This window comes from Ambystoma mexicanum, chromosome 3q (genome assembly GCF_040938575.1).
Source record: "Ambystoma mexicanum isolate Mex_15411 chromosome 3q, UKY_AmexF1_1, whole genome shotgun sequence".
Lineage (NCBI taxonomy): Eukaryota > Metazoa > Chordata > Amphibia > Caudata > Ambystomatidae > Ambystoma > Ambystoma mexicanum.
The window spans coordinates 614,044,355-614,068,640 of NC_090926.1; positions in this window are offsets into that span (position 1 = coordinate 614,044,355).

The window sequence follows — 24,286 nt, forward strand, 5'->3', positions numbered from 1 at the left end:
CAAACTTTTTTAATATGCTCACAATGGTTCGGTTGTATCTCTCCACTGCTCCAGAAGAAGCTGGCCTGTAAGCAATGTGTAGCTTCCTTTTAACCCCCAGTATCTCCCACATCTTTGTCATTACTTCACTGGTGAAGTGGCTACCTCTGTCTGACTCAATCCTTTGAGGTAGACCAAAACGGGAAAAGATGTGGTTAATCATCAGGGCAGCTGCTGTTTCTGCCTTGCAGTTTGGGGCCGGGAGACATTCCACCCACTTGGTAAACAAGCATGTGACGGTCAACATGTACTTGTTTCCTCTAGATGAGCGAATTACGGGGCCTACAAAGTCAATTTGCAAATCTGACCATGGCAGTGTCATCCCCCTCTTTTGGAGAGGCGCACGGTGTGTGAGGGATGATGGCTGAAACTGTGCACACACAAGACACCCCTTCAAGTATTGGTCGAGGTCCTGCCCCATGTGTGGCCAGTATGCAATCTCCCTTAAGATCTCAAGTGTTGTGTGAAACCCCCTATGACCGGCGGTGGCCGCATCATGGGCGTGACTTAACATCAGGCTTCGGAATGAGGTAGGAACCACCCACTGATCATGGCCAGCTTGGGATTTCCTTACCAACAACCCGTCTTGGATTCGGAACCTTTTTGGACATTTCATCAACACTCTTAGGTCCTCCTTCCCAATGTAATCGGTATCCGTCAGGGGAAAGTTCTCAGGGTCCTCAATGTGTTGGTAAAACTTACCAATTATTGGATCCCCCTTCTGGGTGTCCAGTCATAATTTCGAAAACATAATTTCGAAAGTCAAAAAAGTCGAATCAAAAATGTCGAAAAAAAAAATGTCGAATTGTTTTTTTTTTCGATATTTTTTTTTGGGCTCTACTTTCTGTGAAAATAATAGGTAAAAATAAAAAAAAGGGGGGTTGGGGGGGGAACCCCCCCATTTCGAAAAAAAACGTCATTAAAAAAAAATTCGACATTTTTTTTTTCGACGTTTTTTTTTCGACTTTTTGACTTTCGAATATTTTGTATTCGAAATTATGTCTATGAACCCTTCTGAGCTGTAATCAAATCAGCATCAGGGGTCTCCTTACTCCATTGTGCAGTTGAAAGATCATTGTGAGCATTTGTCTGGGACCTAGTGATAGCAGTGACCTGGATTTCCCCCAACAGGGACTCTATTTCGATTAGATCCCCTTGGATGGCCCCGGTTTTAGCCAGCTGATCAGCTAAGTCATTTCCAGTTTTTTCTGGTCCCTCTACTTTGGAATGACCCTTGATCTTTTTCCAGTAGATGGTCATCCCATTCGAGGTGACCAGATCATCAATGTTTTGGATCAACTTCCCATGTTTCAAGGGTTTGTTGTTAGCACATAGCATGCCTCTGGTTTTCCAATTAACCAGGTGCTCCACGAACCCGTTCCGTACATAATCCGAATCTGTGATTATGACCAGTTCGTGGAGTTGATGTTGGACAGCAGTGAGGATGGCCTGATCCACAGCCATCAACTCTGCCACCTGACTACTTCGGGGACCAATTTTGTACCCAGAGGAGGGTTCAGGAAACTCCTTCACCCATGCATTCCCTACGCCGGCCACCAGTTCTTTCTCCCCGTTGTTGTCAACATGATAAGAGCATCCATCCACACAGACAGTGGGCATTCCCTCACACTTGTCTTCTTCAAAGACTTTGTGGGGGGAAGTAAGGTATGCCTCCATGTTGTCCTTGATTTTTAGACTTTCGTCCTCGAGACAGTTTTCTCTGGCACAATCATGCAAGTCAGCCAGACCTTGCGCAAGGGTACTCTTCTTGTTTTGGCCATATCTGACCTCCACAGGAAAGCCTTGCATTGACAGAATCCAGGAAGTCATTCGGGAATTACTCACATTTCCGGCCCGGATTCTGTCACTTTGGAGATATTGCAGAGGCTGGTGTGGATGAACGGGCGGTAATTCTTCAATGCCCACACTGTTGCCAAGAGTGCCTTCTCACAATCGTTGAATTTTTCCTCCACAGAGGATAAAGTTTTGCTCGCGTAGGAGATTACTTTATTGACCTTGTCATGCTTTTGGTATAATACTGCCGTCAAGCACGTATTAGAAAACCCTGTCTCCAGGAAGAACTCCTTGTTTCTGACAGGGTAAGCTAGGCAAGGCGCTTGTGAGAGGCTTCTTTTGAGTTGTCTTAGTGCCTCCGATTGTTCTGGACCCCATTCCCACTTGACCCCCCCCTTCGGGAGATGAATCAGGGGTCTATTGATCTCTGCGTAGCCCTCAATGAACTTTCTGCTGGAATTAGTCAGTCCAAGGAGGCTCCTTAGTTCCCGCAGAGTTGTGGGGTCTTTCAGTTTCTGAAGTGCTTCCACTTTCTTTTCCTGGCGACAGAGACCCTGAGGAGTAATCTCATGCCCCAAGAAATTAACACGGGTTCTACACCACTGTGCTTTCTGAAAGGAAAGTTTTGCTCCGGCGGCCCTCAACTGCGTCAGAACATAACGGATCTCCGCTATGTGTTCCTCCACAGATGAACTTTTGATGAGGACATCATCTACATAAACCAGGTTACCCCTCGAACCCAGGTCGGACATGGCCTTATGTAATAAAATGTGGAATTAATTGCCGGAGTTGAGGTATCAGAAGGGAGTCCGGGTCCATGTGTACTGCTGGCCCCCAAAGGTAAAAGCCAGTTTGTACTGGTCCCCCCTACTGACAGGCACGGTCCAGTATCCATTGGTCAGGTCTATTGCTGTGAATACCTGTGATCCCTGAATCTGGGCCAGCCCTTGGTCAATGTAGGGCAGAGGCCATCGGGAAGTATGGACCCGTTTGTTGAGCTCCCTAAGGTCGGCGCAGAGTCTCCACTGGCCATTTGGCTTCAATATTCACAGCACCAGATTATTGAAGGTGCTGTGTACTGGACGGGTTATTCCCCGGACTCAAGGTTCTTAATTATTTCAGTAAGGGACTCCATGGATGCGAGAGGCAAACGATATTGCTTCACAAACACTGGAGTCAATCCATGGTCCATGGGAATTGTTGTGGTGTGGATGTCGGTGCGACCACAGTCATATGAGTCTACCGCAAAGAGATCTTGGAAATCCAAGAAAACTTGTTTCAACTTTTGCTTCTGTTCCAGAGTCACACAGGCATCAGCTAGGTTGACTCTCTCTTCCACCATCTGCCTGAAGCCTGGAAAGACTTCTGGTTTTGCTATCTCAGCGGCCTCCTCCAGCTGGGTGGAGAAGTCCCTGGTCAGAGTGCTGATTTGGACTGGAGGCTTCAGGTGGGAAAGGCAGCCCTCATGGACCTGGAAAATCACCTCATCCTTCCTGAAGTCACAAGTCACATCTTCCTTACCATAAGGGCAAGAAGTGTACACCAGGAAGTTCCCCCCATGCCGGGTGAAAATCCTGTCTGGTGTTGTATTGTCCTCACTGTCACTGTCAAAACAGTCCTTGGGGATTGGTCCTAACAGTTCATTTCCTAAATCAATGGAGAAATGTCGGTCATCAACCGCCATTCCAATAATGGTGCCTGCGGCTAGAGTACTACTCCGCAAGTCGCTGTTATCCACCTCTATTGGAATGGTGTCATGTTCTATGTTGACTAATGGTGTTGGGTTTACCCCCAACCCTTGCTGTTGGAGAGAAGCATTTAGATGAATATAAGCATCAGGGTTTTTCAATTTTTGTCCTCTTTTAACTTTCACTTCCAGGGAGAATTGTCGGGTCCTTTTTGGGATGGTGACTTCCTCTTTAAGCTGAATTTCAACTGCATAAGGGAGCAATTGAGCTGACCTAAATGCTTTTTCTTGATCATCAAAGCCCATGGGATTATCCGCTAATCGGGACCAAGCTTTGAAGTTTATTAGGTCCAAACTAATGGCAAAGTGATTGAGAATGTCACTGCCTAAGTAAAAGGCGGCAGTGACGTCTCGCACGACCCAACAATTATGGACTATGCTCTTGTTGCCAATGGAGATTTTGAGCATACACCTGCTTGGCAGGAGATGTTTGGAATTGGGTTCTTCCAGGTCCATTTCCCATTTATCTATCAGTTTGAATGTGGGAATGGCTGGATCTTTTGGGAGTTGGCGGAACATGGCTTCGCTGATGAAGCTCTTACCGTTGTTCACACACACTCGAGCGAGAACAGAGTCCTTCCCATCATTTAACTGAACAGGGATGAACAACTGCTCTCCAATTTGCTGAATATCAGACAGGCTCTGAGCTGATTTCACATCTTTCTGGACTATAGGAGTGGGAGTGTCTGATTGTGGATTGGTAAAGAATTTCAGAGTATTTCCTTCCAGTGTGGAATACCACCTTAACTGGAAGGAAGGTTGATTTTCAGAAATAGAGAGGACCTCCCATCACCAGTCTGTTGTCCTACTGCTATTACTGTCACGTCTGGAATTTGGTTGTTCTGGAAGTGAAATTCTACTTGGTCAGATTTTTGTTCAACCATGTGGCACGTGCCATTTAAACTAACATGGTTGACACTCTGTTTTAATTTTATTGGTCGGCTAGTCTGGGTCCAGAGGACCTTGTTTACGCAATCTATTAGGGGTGACAACCTTCTCAGGAGGTCATTCCCTAGTAAACAAGGGGTGCCCTCTGGAGTCACTACCATGACCGGGTGTTTCACCTTGTGTCGCCCAATTTTGATGTCCAAATCTGCAGTCCCCTCGACGGGAATTTCCTTCCCGTCAAAGTTCTGCAGTTGTCCAGGAAGAGAGGTGAGAGGAATACGGTAATTCTCCCCCCTTCCTGCATTTAGTTCATCAAAGGCCCTTTTGGACAGAAGGGTAGCTTGGGACCCAGTGTCCACCAGTGCCAAAATTGTACCCTGTCCCTGTACTTGTACCGGGGCATAGTATCTTCCCTCCTTCTCCTCAAGGGGGCACAGATAATGCATATTTTTGGACAACTGGTGGGCTAATTTTCTGGTTTTGGACATTGCTAGTGAAGGGATTTGGGCAGAATTCTGTGGAGAGCCTGGGGAATCTGAAAGAAAAAGTTGGCAACTGGAGATCAGAGGCATTGTGTGTTCCCCTGGTTCCGGTTCTGGGCTGCCCCCCCCTTTTTGGAGGCAGTCACCAGGATGGGTTTGAACCAGGGGATTTCGGTATTGTGGGTTCTGGGATGAGATGATGGGCGGCGGTAGCTCAGTCTCCATATCTCCCCAGTCTGGATTGGAATACCTTGGAACCCATTTTTCCTTGGGAGGAGTTCCCCCATCTCTGAAGGAGAAGATCCTTTTCCCAGCATCCTCTGAGGATCCCTCTCCCTCAAATGGGAAGACCTGTACCTCCTCCACAAAGTGGGTCTGTTTGGGTCTTTTGTTTCTCCTACCCCCCCTCTGCTCCTTAGGAGGCAGACTTTCAGGTGTAGGAGATTTTGTTTCCGGTTCCTGGGCTTCCAGGGGCTGTTTACAAGTGGGGAAGAAAGCTTCCTCCAAGGCTTTACACCCCCCTTCCCCTTGTGCCTCCTCCCTGGGAACCGGTGGGCTATCGGGGTGCTGCCCCCGTCATTGTTCTGGAGCACCAGGTCCAGAGTTTAAGGCATTCTGTGCCGGCATGCCCATCTGAGGGTTCTGTTGAGCCCTCAGCATGCGGCCCAAATCCTGTGCCATGTTCTGAACCTGGCGCTCTAACTGGGAAACCCGCTCAGGCTAATATGGGGTCCTGTTTTCTCCCCTGGGCTGATCCCGGGAAGGGTAGCTATCGTGTCTCTGTTAGTACCCCTGGTTGGGAAGATTTTGGTACCCCTCCACCCTTGGCCTCCCCTCTCCCGGAGTAGGTTGTCTGGGCTAAGGAAAGTGGGGAAAGAAGGATGGATGATTTTGGGGCTGGAAGTTGGGCAGATACCTGGGGAAAAAGTTCTGCCCAGGATTTGGAGAATTTCTGCACTCCTGTGGGAAGTTGGGAGGGAAGTTCCCTGGGTTAGGTGCTTGGCTGATTCCCCCCTCTTGGGCTGGAGGAGTCCACACATAACCCAGGATGGGCGGTTTCCCTTGTAGCGGGGACTCACATAATCAGGGGAGCGGGGGACCCCATTTGTGGGACTACCTCCTCGACTCCCTGTCTGTGACTGGCCCGAGGGCCTTCTGGGCTGTAAATTATATGGTGCAGGCAGGTTTTTAGGCCCCCCCATCTCCAAATCTAAAACGGGGGCAACCTTTACCTCCGCCACCTTGGCAGCAGCAGGGGTGCTGTTGGTTTTGGGGTTTTTCTGCGCATTACTTTTATTTTCTATGGGCTTCTGCACCTCATAGATCCAGGTAGCCTGCTCAATGACCCAATCTAAAGATCTTTTCTCGTGAAAATCTCTCACGAGCTGGGTCATGATGTATTTGGGCAAGGCATGGAAAAAAGTATTGATAAATTCTCTGCTGTCCGTGCGCACCCTTCTGCTGGTCTGCGCAAAGGCACGCTTCAATTCTTGTACGAATTCTTGTGGGGCCTGATCCTCCCCACATTGCAAATTGTAGGCTGCCTTGCAAGCCTCTTGAGGATTTCTATGAACAGAAAAATGTTTCAAGATGGCCGCCCTATATGCGGACCATCTTAAATGGTTGTGGTCCTCCAGCCCTGCAAAGAAACTGGAGTATTCTGGGGAGAATGTCCATTTGACGTACTGGATGCAGCTACTGCTGTCCTTCAAATGGAAAGTCTCCATCATTTGCTCATAGAGCTCCAAGTGTTCCCAAATAGAATACTTGGCGTTCTTATGATAAGGCGTGATGACACTCCTTATTGCCTTTATTTGTTTCAATGGGTCCTTAAGCAAGGCCCGTTTTGCCTTATTGGCCTTTTTGGTTCGGGTAAGCCTGGTCCATTCATCCTCTGACTCAGAAGCACTGCTCCCAGAGGTGCCCGTCTGATCTTCCAGGTTTTCCCAGATTCTGCAAGCCTGGGAATGGCTGGCAGAATGTGGGAACCTGGTCTCCTGTGTCCTGTGACGCTCAGAGGAGTCTTCAGATCCCTCCTTGCTGCCAGGATTTGATGGGTACCCTCCCACTGATCTAACTGGGCAGAGGTTTTCAGGATGCCCTTAATGGGCCTACTCTCCTGGGGTTCCCCACTAAATTGTACTGTGCTTGGGTGTCCATACCCAAATGCCCGCCCCTCCATTCCTGGGTGGTACTGGCCTATGAGCCCCATACTTTTGGCTGGATAGTAATCTGCCATCCCTGTGGCCCTGTGCTCATGCGTGCCAGGGGACATGGGGGTGGCAGAGTCCAGGGACTGAGAGAGATGAAGGCCTCTGGTACTAGGGCTTCTGAGGTTATGCTCAGGTGTTTCCCTTTCCCAGCGAACTTCATCTCTGTCAGCCCCTGCTCCCTGTTGCAATGCAAGAGCCTGCGCTTTCAGTTCCTCAGTTAAGGCCTTACTAGACTCTATCAGTCTCTCCTGCCTGGCTACCTGTTGCTGGAGCCTATCATTGTGCTGACAGAGAGCCTCATTCCCTCTCTGTGCCTCCTGATTGGTCCTGGAAAACTGGGACAGTCTTTGCTGCAGGAGGCATCCTCCTGAGTCCCATCCCTACTGGCCTGCTCCTTTCTTGCCAGAGCATTTTCCACCCTCCTGGTGTGCTCTAGCAAGTCGTGATGCTCTTTTTGGAGGTCACCCAGCCCCTGGAGGGCCAGGTGATTTTCTTCAATTTTTTCTTTTAGTTGGCAGACTTCCTGGCCTAAGGTGTCCCTTTCCTGACTAAGAGCCTGCATCTGTACCGCCAGGTCGTAGCTCTGCCTTTGAAAGGCACCAGCTTTCTGGCGCTCTTCCTGAAATTCTGTCTGGGTGTCCAGATCTTTCAGAATCAGTTTATTGCTCTCCTCTTTTTCTCTATCCAATTGGCTTTGCAGGGTGGCTACCTGCTTTGTGCATGCCCTGTTGAAATCTATCTGTTGCTCCAGCTTTTTCTGGCTCTGCAGTAAGGAGTCCAAATTGTCTTGGTACTCCTTCTGCAAAGCCAGAATTCTGGTATCCTGGTCAGCCTTTTCCTGTTGCAGTATATCCATGTCCTCTTTTATTTTAATGATATCCTGAGTCATGCTGAGAACCTGGTGTCTGCAGAAGCTGCTGAACCCCCGACAATCCACCCAAAATGTGGCACTCTGAGCTGACATATATATATAACTGCTCAGTTTACCTCACTTTCAGGGGAAAGGGGGAAGGGACAAAGAAACAAACACCAGGCTGGAAGCTATCAACTCGCTGGTTCATCACCTGTAGTTAAAACATAAACATGCAATACACCTCATTACTCAATCGGTTACTATACTAACCTTAAACTCTATATCCTTCACCAAAATAGTCAAAAACCATACCTGGTACTTCTCTTCAGTATGCCCAGAGAAGTGATAAGCAGACAAGACTTCCTTACTTGTGGACCAGAATCGTATAGATCATTCAGCCTTCTCAGTAGGTCCATGAATGTAATTTTTAACTTTACAGTTCGTCTGCTCAACCCTAAGATTCTTGAACAAGGTCTAAAGTTCTTCAAATAAGTTTAAGGAAGTTCTTTTAAGTTCTTGTATTTGTTTTTATATTTTCTTTGTAGAGTGTCAATTACTCAGGAACGAATTTTAAACTTGCGATGAAATCTTCACGTGGAAAGCCAGCACACGCGCTAAAATCCAAACCGCGGATAAAATGCAAACGCGCTGAAAATCCAAACCGCGGGATAAACACACGCGCTTTAATCCAAGTCGCGGGAAACACGCACACCCGCTGAAAATCCAAACCGCGGGAAAAAACACACGCGCTTTTCTCCAAACCACAGGAAATACGCACACGCGCTGAAAATCCAAATCGCGGGTAAAACGCACACGCGCTAAAGTCCAAGACGTGATAAAAACTCACTCGCGCTAAAGTCCAACCCACGAAAAAATACGCATGCGCGCAAAAACCAAATCGCGGGAAAAAGCACACACGCTTTATTTTATCACGTAGAAAAAACCCTTGCGTATATGAACAGTTAATGCGAGTACAAAGTTCACGCTCGCGCTTCACTCTCACACGCAGAGACACACGCGCGGGCTCAAAGTAACGGGAAAAAAACTCACGCGCTAGTTTGAAATGACACATAGAGATGAAAACAAACGTACGCGCTTCAATTTTTTAGATTCAGATTTGCGAATTCAATCCCTTTAAATTAATATAACCTTTTTACAAAGTTCATCAAAAATGGAAAGTCACTTATCTTGTGATTGAGACTTGAAAACTTCTTTTCTCAGAAAATTGGAAATTTCTAACTCCTGTCCTGTGTCTCCACCAAACTCCATACACGACTCCTGTTATATTTTCAGATATTCCGCTCAACTGCTTGAAACTTGTCACCCTTGAACAAGTTAAGCAGGAGCTGCAAGGCACACGACCTCTCAGCTGGGCAAGGACGATGAAAGGCAGTTTAGAATGTTCATTGTCCTCCCTATAAACAATCTCCAGTCAATTAGAATTTAGACTGAGAACCTCCATCTTGGCTTGGGGCATTTTCCATAGACTGCAATGAAGGTTAAGGGCAAAATTGGCTGTTTAAAAATATAACCCATAATAACTTCCCAAAACCTTTCTATACTAAATATGTGTCTCCCCTGACCCAATGTAAATGAGTATATGATACTGTACGTAAAGAATATGTCGCTCCAACCTGACAGTACCTGACATCCTGCCTACTATCATTTTCTGACTCCTGGCTCCTCTGCAGCCTCTGCTCAGAAGAGACCAGGTCAGATTGGGCCTTCTCTAATGCCAGCAGTTTCCTACTTGCCAGATCTTGGCCTTCAGCACATTTGTCCTGTATGGCTCCCATATATAAATATAAATATGCCGCTACCCTGGCAATCTTGTTGTGCTCATCCTTGGCCTTAGGAGCCATATATAGTTCACTCAGGGCCACATGTAAGGGACCCTGATCTCTCCACATATCTGACCCAGTTGTAGTGACCTGTTGTGTAATCGCCTGCAACCATACATTTTGGTCCTGTTCAGACCATTCACCTCTCACAAACAGTTTATGTAAGAGGTGCTCCCTAGCTATCTTCATATCTACCAAGGTTGTCATTCTGGAACTTGATTTCCTTCCTGACTTACAGAAGTTTGTATTTTATTTTCCAAAACAGACCTTTTCCTTAGAGCGTTCCTTTGAGGAGTGCTTTACAGCGTAACACAGCGTGGTGATCTAACCAGATATGTGTATCCTGTCAGCTGGCACAGTGTATTAATCTGCACAAGTAATAGATCTAATCCAGAATCCCCGGCTACGAGCCCCCACTTTGTAAGCGATATTCAATCAACACTACAGCTAAGTCAATGCCTAGTCTGGGATGCTGAGGAAAACCCTTGTTGATGTATTTTTATGTCCAATTCAGGACTCTGGATGACAACCCTTGTATAACACCCCCCTCTTAGAATTCCCCTGACCCCACTGAGCCAAGAAGTAGGTTTGTTTTGCAAATTAAAAGGTTTATTTGAAAAATGAACAAGATATATATCACACTTTTATAATAAATTAATAATTGATATCACACTTATGGATATAATGTTGATAAATACAATCAATGAGGAGTTAGTATAGGATGGATAAGGTAGCAAAAATACTTTTATGGTTTCAAGGGAAAAGTAATGAGGAATAAAATGCAGTACAGAAATACTTGATATGATTTCAGCAAAAGATAAGATAATCACTTTTTCTCTGGCAATTCACCCCCCCTATGCAATGTAAGAAATGGAAGGAGATGGAAAGAGGAGCACACAGTTCTCAGGAATGCAATCAAATACATTACGAAATTCAGTTCCCCCCCAGCAAGCTTAGAGGAAAACAGGTAGAAGTTTGAAACACAGGCCCAAAATGCTTTGAATGTGATGACAATGAAGTGATAAATGTGCTAAAATGCTTTTAATTCCCTCTAGAGATTCAGGGTGGGTGATATCTAGTTTATATTAGTTCAGGCTCACTTTAGCAATGCTCTATGAATGATTGTCAGGTTGCACACGAATTTCAGCAAGCAAAGCAAGGACAAATATTTTTACACGTGGCTGAAATTGAGCAAAATGTCAAATCGCGGCAAATTTAGTTGCGTGCGTCGAGCGCGATTACGGAGGCACTATAAGGAGTAGGAAGTCGGTTCTAGGCTCGTTGGAAAGCTTAGAATCTTAGCTTTAAGATAACATTTCGTTCCTAGCACAAACGGTTCCGGAGATACGAACGATTTTGTGAAGGTAGTTTATCGGATTTGAAATTTTAAAGCTCAGAATGCCAGATGACAGTTTTCAGTTTTAAAAATGACAGAATGACACGATTCTAGGAGGCAGTTCTAATGGGCTAAAATTAGATTATTTTAACTAAGAGATTGGTTCTGCACAGTTCTGCTAGGTACTCACAATATACATTTGAAATAGGCCTCGTCACGGATCTGGTCAACACGTCCAGCGGCGGTTCTCTCTGCTCGGCGGGTCAATCAGGCACCGGTTCTGCTCACAGCGATCTGGATCTCTGGTTCTGCTCACAGCGGTCTGGGTCTGGTCTGCGGTACCGGCAAAGGTTCTTGGCAAAGAATTCAAACAGCTCGCCCGGCTGTTGAATAGTTTGGTTAGGTTTGCTGGATTCTGAAGGCCTGCTGAGAATACTTTTGCCTGCAGTGGGCCTTCTAGGTTCAAAGTTCTGTAGTCTATGGGTCTCTGGTTCTGGTCTCTGTCTGGATGGGATGTCGGCCGTCAAAATGCTCCGCAGAAATGGAAAATGAATCTCTTACCTGGGTTTCAGTGGCCCTTTTTACGTGTTTTGAAAATGGGTGTGTGCCTGGGCCTAGCTAAGCCTGCCCCTCTCACTTATCATTGGCCCAATTCTCCCCTCTCCCATGATTGGGGGAAGGAAATGGATTGTCATCATGATGAGGTCTGTTTATGGGTCAGAGGATCCTCCCCTGGTCAATTTGCCCACAAATCTATTTCTGATCCAAATACATATTTCCCAGATACACAATCTGTTGAAATTACACATTATATATTCCTTATGGTCCCTGCTTGTCCGCCTCTGATCTTCCTGGGGGCTTGCATTAAAAAATTACAACATTTTGCACTTTTTGGTCGGTTTACCAATATCGGGCATTTACCAAAAATTACACAAATGTGCGCAAGGAGTATGGACATTAATTGATGAAGTGTCAGATTTTTAACATGCAGACATTTGGAGTAAGACCCTCTCTTAAAACGTGCACAGAAAAATCACAAGAATAATGATATTACTTATATAATTCTGACAAGTCCGTACTATGAATTTCCATCTTTTTTAAAATTATGCTCTGGCCCAGATGGGTGTGGTTTAGGTTCCAAAGCATATGGGGGAAGCTTCTGTCTGTCCCTGCCTCCAGCTCAGGTGGCTCCTAGAGGCACTTCTCCTCCCACTTCTCCCAAGAGGAAGCTATTTTACGACCCCCCAATATAACATTTGCCTCTGCCCCTGGACAGTGCATTGTTCTGTGTCTCTGCCCAAAGTTCTGTAGGTGCCCCTCCCCTAATCCAATCAGAGAGGTGTCATCTCCTTTTGGTGGGCAAGCAGGATGCAGCTAGGCCTGGGAAGAGTGGCTGAGCTGGTTTCTCTTGTCGGGGGTAGTTGTCAGGCAGAATTCAGCTAAATGTCACTTTAGTTCCCAGTTAAATCAAACTTACAATTTTTACATATACATTAAATAATTACTTCCTTCAAGTCATTTCAGAATATAGTTTTACATTGTATCCACCTCATAGCAAGTCTTTCCTTGGCCTGGTTTGGGTTCCTCTGTTCAGTTTTACACAAATGTCTGGTGGTTTTAAAACGCCGGCTTTCTGATAGTGGTGAGTACCGGTATTGCATCCCTTTTTGAGATCTGTCTTGAATTACTGCATTTCAATAGAGTGGTCTTTTGCTTGATAGTATAGGACCCTTGCTAAACATTGTTTTGATGGCATCCTTACAGTAGAGTGGTGATGTGGGACCCCCCACAAGAAGGTTGTATCTTTGGAGTGGTCTTGTGCCAACTGCGCAGTTCTCCTGGATTCTGGCGTGACTGTGGGCGGCGATAGCTCATCCCCACATCCACCCAGTCTATTGATTTAGTTTGTTCTGGGATAGAATAATGGGCGGCGACAGCTCATCCCCACACCTACCCAGTCTATTGATTCAACATGGGTCAAAACCCTTGACACACACTAGGAGAGGAGGGGAAAGGGGGTAAGGGGGACACACCAACCACGGGGATAAGAAAGGGCGAGCTGAGAGAGGAAGATGCAGAGTGGGTTTTACTTAGGTAGTGAGCAGACCTTCTCATGCTCTGAGACGATAACCTCAAAAGCACTACGAAGTCTCTCCCCCCTGCACAGTACTGTGTCGCAGTACATACACACAAGTGTGACCCTCGAAAGGTAAGGGTCATCAGTATTGCGTATGGCCTGTGAGGCAGCTTGAGGAATGCGCTGTCCCACAGGAGTGTTCCTTGTGGTGACAGGATCGGAAACGGAGGATGAAGTAGAGGAAGTCAACCTGCTATGCTCCTCGCAAGCTACAACCTTGCGAATGGCCCCAGAGTGGAATGACTTTAGGCGTCGCTTCATGGTAGTTGTCCCAAAGCTGTATGAACCATGCCTCCTGCGACTGAGTACCATTTTGCACTTGTTGCAGGTGACTTGGTTCGCACGCGCCTTAGGACCATTACCACGAATGGTAAATAACCACCACACCCAAAACTCACGCCGAGTGCTGGTAGTAGGGACTTTCACTACCTCATTCTTATCATCCTCTTCATCCTCCTGTGCATCCTCACTCCTGTTCCCCTCTTCAGGCTCTTGGGGAGATGGTGGTGGTGGAGGGGGTGGGGGTGGTACTGAGGCAGATGCAGCACCAGGTGGCATGAGTGGAGCCATGGAAGCCATCAGCTTGGAGTTGAAAATCTGCAAATCGGCAGCAAAATTCGCTGCGCTCTGTAGGATAGCCATAAACACAATGAGAATGAGCTCTAGGGCGTGGTCTTTTATTGGGGTGCTTGTGCATGGTTCGCGGACATGCACGCTGTCCGCGGACAGATCGAACAGAAAAAAGGGTTCAAAAAGTCACAAAAAGTATGTAGAAACTCAGGATTACTATGTGGGACTTGTTCTATATTGAGCTTTTATTGAATAATATTGTAGATTACTTGAAAATGTAGTTTTAAATTGTTCAGGGACACGAACAGTGTTCGTAATCAGAACAAACGCTGATCGTGGGCGCGGTCACATGATAGGTTCGCAAACATGTTCACAAAGGAAGCAGGTGTCCGCAGGACACCAAATGCACTGAAACTGTTTTGCGCATGCGCAATAGTGTTCTACGGACACTGTTCGGGTCCTGAAGTGATTAAAAGTGCATCACAAGTGAAACTAACAGTTACGGACAGGTGTTTGTTCTTAGAACAGTTTCAACTTGCCTGCAGACAATATGGACAGGCATAGAGTCCTCATGACACCCCCATTTTGTTTATTTACGAACATCCCGGGACACTTGATGTGTTTTTAGACAGTTTCAACCTGTCTACGAACAGTAAGGGCAGGTAAAGTGTCCTCAGGACACCCCTATTTCGTTTATTTACGAACATTTTAGGACACAGCCTGTGTTCTTAGAACAGTTTCAACTTTCCTGCGAACAATACGGACAGGCACAGCGTCCTCAGGACACCCCCATTTTGTTTATTTACGAACATCCCGGGACACTTGATGTGTTTTTAGAACAGTTTCAACCTGTCTACGAACAGTAAGGGCAGGTAAAGTGTCCTCAGGACACCCCCATTTCGTTTATTTACGAACATTTCAGGACACAGCCTGTGTTCTTAGAACAGTTTCAACTTGCCTGCGAACAATACGGACAGGCATAGCGTCCTCAGGACACCCCCATTTTGTTTCTTTATGAACATTTCAGGACACCGCGTGTGTTCTTAGAACATTTTCAACTTGCTAGCGAATAGTACGGACAGATATAGTGTTCTTAGGACACCTCCATTTTCGTTTCTTCATGGACATTCCGGACACCTGCGCTGTACGTGGACACCTCAACTGCTTTTTAAAAAAAAAAAACAAGAAATGAATTAGGACACAATATAATAATTTTATTTTATTTTACATGTATGTTAACTTTATGACAGAGAAGGTGAGGCAGAAACTGAAACAAAAACAGGAGAATTGGGGGTTCCAATAGGATTTATATGAGGTGAAGAAGGGATGGAAGTCTCATCAAAACGTTTTGGTTCATGGAGAGGGTTTGGGGATAATTGAGTGGGTTATGGTGAGGGGGGACAGGTACATGTGGGACAATGGTATGTAGTTGTTTGTTTGAAGTGATCCTCCACAAAGTTTTTCAAATGATTAAAATTTGCCAAGAGTAGGTCTATTTTTACTTCTATGTGCTGAAGAGTCTTATCCAATACTGCTTTTTCTTTAGTATTTTCAATTTTTGCATGGTTTGTAAAAAAAAAATATATATGTTAAATGTATATAAAATAATATTTATTAATTGGTTTATATAGTAAAATGTCTACCATTAGGTTCACCATCTTCTGACATTTCCTCATGTGGGAAATGCTCCTCTAGCCACTCCAGAGTACTAGACATTTCTGTGAGAAAAAAACATATCATTTTTTTTGTATCTAATACAGAAAGTTTACAAATATATGAGTAAAATGCAGTACACTTACTATTTCAGGTAAGGTGTGTTCTGAGTGGTCTGTAGATCTGCTGTTGCTCTTAGTTGTGGTGTTTCTGTGAGGTAATCTCGTTGGAAGCCTATCTTTCTTCTTTTGGTATATTCCATTTTAGAACATATTGTATTTAAATGAATGGTGTGTGTGTTATATATATGGGTTACAATTCTTATTTATTACTACATATAATGTGTATGTGTTGTGGTTTGTGAATATGTAAAATGTTCATATGTTATGATATAACAATTAAACATACCCCCCAGACTTTTTGGGTAGTGGTGTTGTTGTCCGCACATGTCCGCGGACAGTAAAAGAGTTTGCGGACACAAATTCAGTAGAGGGGGGTTCAGTATGTTCTATGTTACTTCTACATAAAGTCAGAGTTATTATTGTTAAGTTGCGCTACTAAAAACCTATGAAATTCAGTAACACAACTTTGTTAAACGGACATTATGGTTAAGTAGCGCTACTAAAAAAACCTATGAAATTCAGTGAAAAAAAAATTGTTAAAGGGACGTTATGGGTAAGTTGCGCTACTAAAAACCTATGAAATTCAGTGAATAAACTTTGTTAAAGGGACATTATGATTCCAAGTAAAACCGAAAAACCCCTGAAGTTCGCCAGTTATGGTAAGCTAAGCAACCACAACTCGGGCCACCACCGTGCACTGCTAAGACTAACACCCACAACATCAAAGATGACACCACAAAAAGTAGAGCGGGCGGAGCCAGCTTCCCATATCTCGCACCCACCCACTGGAACGCCCTACCTCCCACAATGCGAGGTGAGGCCTCCCTCAGTGCCTTCCGCAAAACCATGAAAACCATCTCATTCACATAAGTTGCGCCGCACCAGTGGTATCCATATCATATGCATATGTTCCTACTGCATAAACTGTATTGTAATGACTAACTGTACCAACCAAAATATCAGTTTTATGCCTTGTAGAATTCATAATGTACCACTGAATGCCACTATTCCTGTAACTAAGCTCTTGCAAGTAACAGCGCCTCAATGCCCATGGGCTGCTTGCGTGCTATATACATTTAAATAAATTGATGACATCACTGATGACATCACATATGAATTTACTTTTCATGAAATGTCTGTATAAGGGATTTTTATTATAATGTTGAGAAAAAAGTGTCAAGGACCATTGGAATAAATATAATGAGCTAATTAGTGCATTAAGCAATGCATTGACATAAATAGCATTCTATTATGAAGTTCTATCCAGTATACTAAGCTACTATGCAGAAACCTAGGCATTGTGTGCAGCATACATGAGGAAGGTATAATATTCATAATGTTGATATGTTGAATAATGAAATTATAACTGTTTTCTTATTAGAGTTTTATGTACTGTGAAATATGTAATAAGTAGCTAATAAAACCCACGTATTACATAATTGCATTATTACAGACAAAACACAAAGACACAATAAAGCATACACATATGTGTATATACAGGGAAAGTGAAGTAAGCAAAAAAGCAGAAGTAGTAGCAGAAACAATTCATAACCTAATTGATTATTTTTATGCTAATAAATGATTGCTCTGTTGCAAAGCTGCTATTTATCCTATGTATATGTATCACATGATGTGACTGGACCCTAAGGAAAGTAGTGTGAGTACAATGTATACAAATATGAACATATACAGGGAAAGTATAGTAATAAAAAAAAAACAGAACTATCAGAAAGTGCTGATAACTCTACTGATAATTTTCATGCACAGAAAGGATTGCTGTCTTTCAAGCTTGTGTCTTCCACTATGTATATGTTTCATATGATATGAGTGGACTCTAAGAGAATTACTGTAAGAACATACTTGAAGGATTAGTCTACAAATATACTACGTTTACAATTTTTAGTTCCTGACTGTTACTGAAGAAAACCATGTGGCCTAGATGTGTCAGTAAAGGAAAAAAGAGGGAGACAGAGATGTGATGTCATCAGTGATGTCATCAATGACATTTGTGATGTCATCTTTGATGTCGTGGGTGTTAGTCTTAGCAGCATGGTGGCGTGAGTTATGGTTGCTTAGTTTACCATAACTGGCGAATTTCAGGGGTTTTTGTGTTTTACTTGGAACCATAACGTCCGTTTAACAAAGTTTTATCACTGAATTTCATAGGTTTTTAGTAGCGCAACTTAACCATAATGTCCCTTTAACAAAGTTTTTTCACTGAATATATAAATATATATATATATATAAATGTGTGTTTGATTTTAATTTGAAATAAATAAATACATATTTACCTTTACAAACCAGCCTGATTCCTGGTCCACTGTGACCTGGGGGGGGGGGCTATTTTGAGACGGTGTCATATGAGTGGTATATTACACTCAGAATATTGAACCTATAGACATAATAAATAAGTATTTAATGTGTGCATTAGGCGAGACCCGGGTGTGTGCCTGTTTGAAATCCTTAACAAACCCTATACCCATGCTTTTCATACCCAGGACTGTAAGTGGACCAGGGCAGAGCCAGGGCTCTACTTCTCCCCCCCAGCACCCCTAATAGCACAGATCCCCACAGGCAGCCCTTTCCCCCAACAGATATGGTCTCTGCCATGTGGTGAAATGACTCGCTGAGGGAGTCGCTGCTTTGGATTAAGAAACAAAAGGTGTGGTGGGTGCACTGCTGGCATACCTTATGTTGCACCATAATTACAGGCAGAGCAGGCAGCTCTTTCACCAAGTGGCAGCGACAATCTCTATCAGGTGAAAGGGTTGCCTGTGGGCATCAGTGCCTGTGATTAACAGAAGATGACATAAATGCTCTGGCCTGTCCAGCATGGCTCATAGTGTTAGTGCTTTCCAACCCCCTCAGCGCTTATTCAGACCATAGTTAGATGCCACCCCCATGATTTCTCATCCCACGTAAAGCACTGTTAGACCCTCAAATATTCATACCTGCAACAGGTCACCAACGTCGCCCCTCGCCTCTCCCACAGCCCCATATAATTCTATCCCTGGCAGCCTATCTGCCCACGACAAGTTGCTTCATGGAAGCACTGTCATGGTAACATGGCCTGGTCCGATAAAATGTAGACATAGGTCCTCATTATAAGTTTGCCGGTATCCTAGCGGTAAATCTGCCAGGATACCGGCAAACTGAAATACCAATACCGCCATATTGCAAATGCTGGTGTCGGATGTAAACCCTCATTCCATGGAGTCCATTTGGACTCCATGGGGGATTTTGCTGGTAGTGCTGTCACCGGTAACACCCCCCTGGTCATTTTGGCTGTTAAGGGGCCTGATTTACCTCCAGTTTAGCTGGATGTAATTCAGGCACCTCCAGAGGCGTAGCCAGGATTGTCTAACAAGTGTGGGGCCTGAAGCTAATGTAGTTGGGCCCACCGCAGTGACATTAACATCTGTAAATGCCCCCACAGCGCTGCTGAGTGGGCATTTACAAATTCCTACCCTATCTACGCCTCTGGGCACCTCAACGGTAAACTTGTAGTTGGCCGCTGCGGAGACGTGCCAGTATATGTTAATAACGGCACGTTAATTCGGCACCAATTTATAATGAGGTCCATAATCTGTTGTTCTCTCGAAAACGTACCAAGAAAATGTGCGGCTCCTTATTGGCAGTGCATGTTTTTTTTCCGGTACATAGACTACTAAAGGGGAAAATGGCAGAATCCCATCCTCTATTGTCACTGATCAAGCCACGACCCTGAGAAATGCAGATTTAGGACTGGGTAGAACATGAAAGCCCACACAGACCCTTATGAATGCAAAGGACCGGTCTACGCTTCGGTAGAAACAAGTCACTACTACAAAGCACAGCCGTCTGCCGCCTTCTGTCACACACGCTGAGAGCCAAAATCCAAGGCTCAGTGTTTACAATATGTGTGTGTTTTTGGTCTGCTCCCTCCATGCGGCGAGTTCACGAGCCTAGACAAAGGGATTCCCTGCACAGCTGGCGCCATGTGCAATCTGTAATCGTTTCTAACTGTAGAAAAATGAAATGAAAGAAACAGAAATGTTTTCCAGTGCGCCAATTAGTTTCTCAATAGGGTGAAGGTACCATGAAGATGAACCAGCTGCTTTTTGGTGCGCGTTGTCCTTCGATCCGTTCCCCTGCACAGTTCATTAGGTTGTGTCTGGAGTGTGTTATTATGTCATATGTAGGAGCTATTGCTGGTTGATTGCTGCCCCATTCTGACCATCACATGCAGGTTAAAGACAAGACAAAATAGTGTGGTTATAGGTGTTGGCATGCCATCAAGGTAAACCATTATTTGAAAATAAATGATGTGTTGGTGAAAATGAGGGGACTGAATGTACCCTATAGTCTATGCCATGCTTCAAAGGACATTGGGCCTCATTCCGAGTTTGGCAGAGCGGTAGAAAAGTGCTAGTAATTTTGTTACCAGCACTTTTTTCGGTCGTTTTCACCGCTCCACCAGATACCGAGTTTGGCATCATGCAGGAGGTAAAGGCTCCATGTTACTGCTAAAAATGGACAGAATAACGTCGGGAGAATTACCGCTTGTGGTAATTCTGAAAAATTCCCCATGCAGTCCTTTGGCTCCAAAAATGGGGACTAACAGACCCTTACCACCAATTGTACCCCTGTGGTAAACCCACGGGACCAAGTGATGGTAATGGTAAGCGATTTTGGTGGCCTATGTCCATATATCTACAGAACACTTAAAGAGTGCAAATGTACCCACTGACAACACCGTTTGTGGGTACACAGGGGTGATACGTGGGATAGGAAAGACACAGAAACGTGACGCTGCTCCTATGGCATTATGCAATTTGTGTCACATTCTTTGTGGCAATTGCTTTAGAAACTTTGCTTCTGAAGCCAAGAATTGTAGAGACACAAATGCTCCACCAATCCCAATATTTCTTGGTAGTAGCATCACCATCAAGCTACACATTAAATCATTTGCTTGATTTCTGTAGCTTCTAAGCACTCTACGAATAGGTGCTAAAACCACCCAAGTTATTGGTGCTTAATTTATCAACCTGGGAAAGGTAAATAACTGATTTCGCCAAGTGCTTAAAATGTAAGCTCACCAGATGAGCTGCCAATCAGCTGTTCATCAAAGCATTAGGTGCTTTTGATTGGTCCACTTCATCACATATTTGTTTTCTGATTGGAGTGAGGATGCGGAACACAATCAAAAAAGGGTGTACTGTTGCTCTAGGTATCCCTCACCAGCAGGTCACATAAAACGAACAAGAAAGAGGTTTGTTGTTTAATCCAGGAAATATATGCAGGAGGCAGTCTGAGGTCACTGAAATCTGTCTCTCCCACCCTATCAAGTCAGCAGAACAGCTCCTTCCTAATGACATCTCTAACTAGGCCAACCCTAACTAACATGGCTACAGATTGGCCCACTCCAAATAGACAGGTGTGGCTTCCAGCTCGCGGCAGTCAGCAGAATCAGATCCAATTTCACAAAAACACCAGCACTGAAGGCAGACGTAAGCCACAGTAGTGACCTCTACACATAAGTACACCCCTTGAGGAAGAAGTGGCAGTACTAGTGCAGTAGTCGGCAAATGTATAATGATGCACCAAATGACTGATGTGCTGTTGAGCCATTCTAGGCCTAAGGAGGGCAGCGGGTAGATTGTGATGCTGTGCGTGTAAAAAAGTGGAGACGCATAAAGGTGGGTGTTAGGCAGAATCATATGCAGTACCCTTTGGGAACACCACACACAATTAAGACTACAAGTTTAAGTACAAATTCACCTTTGGTACAAGCCTGTACTACGCAGTAAAGTGGTAACAATGGCTGAGCAGCCAGACTTATCTCAAGAGTAAAGTGAGCAGTATCAGAAGTTACACTAAGGACAGCAATTACTATGGTTCAAACAAACACTGACTCAAGGTTTCTCAGTAAAAGAATATACATTTATTTACACCATCATTTGTAAAACAGTTCACTAATATAAAACAGCAGAAAATCACAATCTCAATACACTACACACCGCCCAATGAATTCTGGACAACTTACACTCAAAATGAAGTGTGAGCAAAATGGCACTCCAGCAGTTTAAAAGGGAGGCAAGACAAGGTTATTCAAAATCAAGCAGCACCAAAAAGTAAGTAGGCAGGCCAATCTAGGAAAGGCTTACTACAACTAGGATTCAAGTCAATAGGCCTGGGCCAATGTTAATGGTTCAAAATATTTGCAGAGGATCACACAGTCAGAGTAGTTTGTGGTTAAGTCTTTGCCAAGAGATCAAAACGAAGTTGGTGGGAAGAAAGGTTTTTCAAAGGAGAAGAGAAGGACAAGCCTTCAGAGAGGCAAAAGATTTCAAACACTTTCACTGTGGTCGGATGTAACGAACGACCGGATTTGCACAGTACCTGAAATGAAGAAGAATGCTGTAGCTGAGGCGGTTGTTCCTGGCAGTTTCTGCAGGCTCACGGTTCCTGAAGCCACTGTTGTGGTGACAAGAAGGAAGAAGACTGGTGGGTCCTGCACTGCCCAGGGAAGAAGCCAGCAGCAGAGCAAAGCTTCGAATAAAAGGTGCACTCCTTAAAACCCAAACAGGTTCCGTTCCTCCTGGCTATCCGGTTCACTGCAGCGAGGCACAGCAAATTCGTCCAGGAGAGGAAGGCCGGCGTTTGGTGTTTGGCAAGCTGGTTGGTCTCACCAAGCTCAAGGGAAGAAGATTCCTGGCAGATCTTCTCTGTCGTGGGAGTTTCGGGCGATTCGGACCTGCAGCAGGGCTTCACCGCGATGTCCAGTAGTTGCAGCAGTCCTCTTCCTTCAGCTCCTCATTGGTTCTCTCATTCCAGTGGCGACTCTACCTTTCAAGTCCCAGAGATCTGCTTTTAAGCAGTTTTCCCCCATTCACACAGGCTGGCTGTCATTCACACAGCAGCCACCTAGCCAATCAAACTATAGTGTGACTTGGGTCTTCAAGGAGACCCTGTGCAGGGTGCCTCAAGCCCCTTCCTCACATCCTGTCCACTCAGACACTCAGGCGCCTAAGAAGGGCTTCTGTGCAGAAGCCCGCCAAAGGACGGTGAATAAAGGAACCAAACCTGGTTTGGCGTGCAGAGTAAAACACGAGAAAGACCTTTTCAAAAAGAAATGGCGAATAAACCCGACCGGAACCAAATAAATTTAAAAGGGGTCCAGTGGATTAGAGTTTGAGGCTACCACCATAGCCTCTAACGTTACCGAGGCTATTTTCATAGCTCGTGGTAGAAGATAGGTTATACTGGGCCTGTAAATTTAAAATGACTAGTAAAGTCAATGGCAACTTTACATGTTCTGACAGTAGTCAGTCCCAGAAAATGTAGTTTGATAGTGGGAAGTCTAAAAAGACAACCCTGTGTCACTGCACTAAAAATGCTGTGTGACACAAAGTAAAAAGATGATGCCTGTGGAGTGGGTGAGACTCCATAGTCCATGAGCACAAAATGTACAACACACAGCAAAACACATGTAAGAGTGGGAAAAAAAGGCTCACACTCTTACCACGTAAAAAAATGAATCCTAGAAATCCAGTAAAGCTGCTGAGAGACTCAACATTCTGTAGAATTCTACCTAACACTCGCCCCCCTCCCCCACGGACTAAGGGACAGGAGGATTTAATCCACTCCTGGATGAATCTCTTCACTCTAGTTGGTTAAAAACATCCTAGCGAGACCATCAGCATTTTGGTGGTGACATCCTGACCTGTGCTCAATGGTGAAATCAAACCCTTGCAGGCAGATTAACCATCTTAGTAGTTTTCAGTTCTCCCCTTTCATTTGCATTAACCATGTCAAGGGTTGGTGATCTGTCTCAATCACAAAAGTAGATCCATACACGTATGGTCTAAACTTCTTCAGAGACCACACAATAGCAAAGCACTCACGCTCAATGGTTGCCCACTTTGTTTCTGGTTCTTTCAGCTTCCTCCTGATGAAGCAAATGGGGTGCTCCATACCTTTCTCATCCAGTTGAATAAGGACTGCACTTATACCTCTATTGGATGCATCTGTCTGCACAATGAAGGGCTAGTGATAATCAGGAGCTCTTAGGACTGGAGCTTGACAAAGGCCTTTCTTTAGGTTTTCAAAGGCTTGAAGTGCACTCCTGATTCCATCTAACCTTTTTACGAAATTTTGGAGAGGAGACTACATTCAAGGGAGAAGCTATGGTCCCATAGTTCTCTATGAAATTCCTGTAGTACCCAGTGAGACCTAGGAAGGCTATCACCTGGGTTTGCGTAGTAGGGGTGGCCTAGTTTTGTACAGCTTGTACTTTGCTAGCAATGGCCTTATTTCACCTCCTCCTACCTCATGACCAAGGTAGACCACTTTGTTCTGACCAATTTGACATTTACTTCCCTTTATGGTCAGATGGGCCTGCTCAAGAGCCTGCAATACATATCCTAAGTTATCAACATGTTCTTTCCAAGCAGGGCTCAACACTGCAATGTCATCCAAGTATGCCATGCAGAAGTCCTGCATCCCATTCAGAACTTGATTGACCATCAGTTGGAATGCAGTAGGTGCATTCTTTAATCCAAAAGGCATAACCTTAAACTGGTAGAGGCCTGCTGGGGTTGAAAATGTAGTTTTCTCCTTGGCATGGTCT